This window comes from Engystomops pustulosus, chromosome 3 (assembly GCF_040894005.1).
Source record: "Engystomops pustulosus chromosome 3, aEngPut4.maternal, whole genome shotgun sequence".
Classification (NCBI taxonomy): Eukaryota; Metazoa; Chordata; class Amphibia; order Anura; family Leptodactylidae; genus Engystomops; species Engystomops pustulosus.
The window spans coordinates 69522103-69524602 of record NC_092413.1 but is presented as its reverse complement, the minus strand read 5'-3'; the positions used below and the strand labels follow the sequence as shown (position 1 = coordinate 69524602).

Below are 2500 nucleotides of genomic sequence, written 5' to 3'. Positions count from 1 at the left end.
CCAAACGGGATTCTCGTCATGGTGCTAATCAACCTCATATAGAACCCACAAATACATATAAAGTCGCCACTCCCTTGGCACACGGTATGGCCACCTAGTAACAAAGAAATACACATACGATATGATGACCTAATGAGGAAAAAGGTATGGTGGTGGTACGCATGGATGGAGGCAATGCCACAGGTGGTGAAGAGATGGTGAGAGGTGTCCCGAGCTGGCTTCAATATATTCCTGAAATCTGTAAGGCAAAGAGAAACCGAATTAAGATATATGTAAATAGGGGTATATCACTATATGCCTATATATCAGATAAAACAGAGGAGGATCCCAAAGAGAAGGATATTAGGGAAACAAAAACCACAATATATCAAACATTACTCAGTTTAAAATCCACATTAAGGCCATTTGGTCTGAGAGTACCAAGGGTATATATCCACTTTAATTCCATTTTTTTAAGGATGCGTTCCCTGTCACCCCCCCTGCGAAGGGGAGGAACATGGTCGATTAATTGGAACCTAAGGTCCCTTTCTGTGTTTCCTGCTTCCAGGAAGTGTTTGGACAAGGGTAGGTCTCTTTTGCCACTGCGAATTGTGTACCGGTGCTGATTAAATCGCACTTTAAATTCGAGGGTGGTCTCTCCGATGTATAAAAGTCCACAGGGACAATTAAGTTTATAAATGACATAACAACTGTCACAATTCAAGTATTGCTTCAATTTGTATTCTACATCATTATGAATGAAGGACGATCCCCTATTTATTTGTCTGCAGTTAATACAGTTTCGGCAAGGGAATGACCCTTTATTCAACTGCCCAAAAATACCCGTTTGTCTATTTGGTCGCATAGGACCCACATCCGACCTGACGATACGGTCTTTAATGACTTGTGATTTACGGTAGGAAAAAATAGGAGGTTTACAAAATTCAGGGACGTGAACCGGGCTGCCCGATAGTTTTGACCAATGTTTTCTGATGATACCAGATATGGCGTTACTTTGTTCACTATATATTGACACAAAAGGGATTCGATCTAGTGTAGGGCTTCTGTTGGTGGATGTCAATAGTGTATCCCTCTCTATCTGTCGTGCTCTTTGTAAATTGTTTCTAATCACCCTATGGGGATAACCCCGTTTAGAAAAATTGTCTGACATAGCTTGTAAGTTGATATCAACCTTTTGGGGGTCACTAGTTATGCGTTTAACCCTCAACAGTTGGCTATAGGGCAATTTAGATACCATTGAACGGGGGTGGTGACTTTCATATCTCAAGAGGGTATTTCTATCTGTGGGTTTCACATAAAGGTCTGTTTCCAAGAAACCTGCATCAACTGTGACATGGACATCCAGGAATTGGATTTCTTTCCTGGAGTGTACCAGTGTGAATTTTATAGAATCGTCCACTGTATTAAGGTAAGTGTAGTGTGTTGAGAAAATTGTTGACGTACCGTGTTAGCCAGGAAAAATAAAAAATCTGATGTAAATACTTTTGTGTAAAAACTACAAAAGTGCTTAAGGAATGATACCTTTATTGGCTAACCAGAAAAATTATATTTGGTGCAAGCTTTCAGGGCACACAGGCCCCTTCTTCTGGCATGGATACAAATGAAGCACTGAGAGAAAAACACAATATTTGAGGGATGTTACAACAAAATAATTAGTACATATGGTGAGACTCAATTAAGATAAGCTGGGGCAATAAAACTAGAGGTTATGTTACACAGAGAAGGGTGATGGGCAGGGGGTGGGGGGCTAGGATGGCAGGGGTCTGGAGTTAGTCTCTTGTGGGGATTGAAGCGAGTCCATGTAATGGGCCATAAACCCATATTGAGGCCTTATGTCAGTGACTGGAAGGTCATCATCAGTTTGAACTCCCAGGTTTTCCTTTCTCTGTTGTCCTTAAAGTCACCTTTCAGTATTAGGACCTTTAAATCCTCCACGCTGTGGCCTGGTCCAGAAAAGTGTTTTCCCACAGGTGTGTCCATCCCCTCACTTATGGTGTGTCTGTGAGAATTCATCCTGCCCGAAGTTTTTGTTGGGTCTCCCCAATGTATATATTATTTGTATAAAAGAGAACTTACTGAGATCATTAATGGCTTTGACCCAATATCTGACTCTCTACTGGATTTAATACCAAACACTCCCAGAATAGGTACATTCTACATGCTTCCAAAAATACATAAAGATGGAAATCCAGGGAGACCAATCATTTCTGGTGTTGGAACCCTAACTGAAGGTATCTCTGGCTGGGTGGAGAACATTTTAAAACCTTTAGTGAAGGAAACGCCTAGCTATGTCCAAGACACCACCGACATCCTCAGTAAACTTTCCAACCTGGGTCCACTACCAGATGGCACAATATTGGCAACTTTGGATGTTGCATCCCTCTATTCCAACATCCCACATGAAGATGGTATAGCTGCTTGTAAATACTTTCTGCAGAAGAACAACATGGCCACAGAACCTGTCCTACAGCTCATCAGGTTTGTACTGCATCACAATTAT

General features: G+C 41.4%; 1 protein-coding gene across 2 annotated transcripts in view; it reads right to left on the bottom strand.

Annotated features, from left to right (window-relative positions):
• Positions 1–2500, bottom strand: part of SLC22A2 (solute carrier family 22 member 2) — a 524556-nt gene that overhangs the window by 21499 nt on the left and 500557 nt on the right. The gene's annotated exons all lie outside the window — the stretch shown is intronic.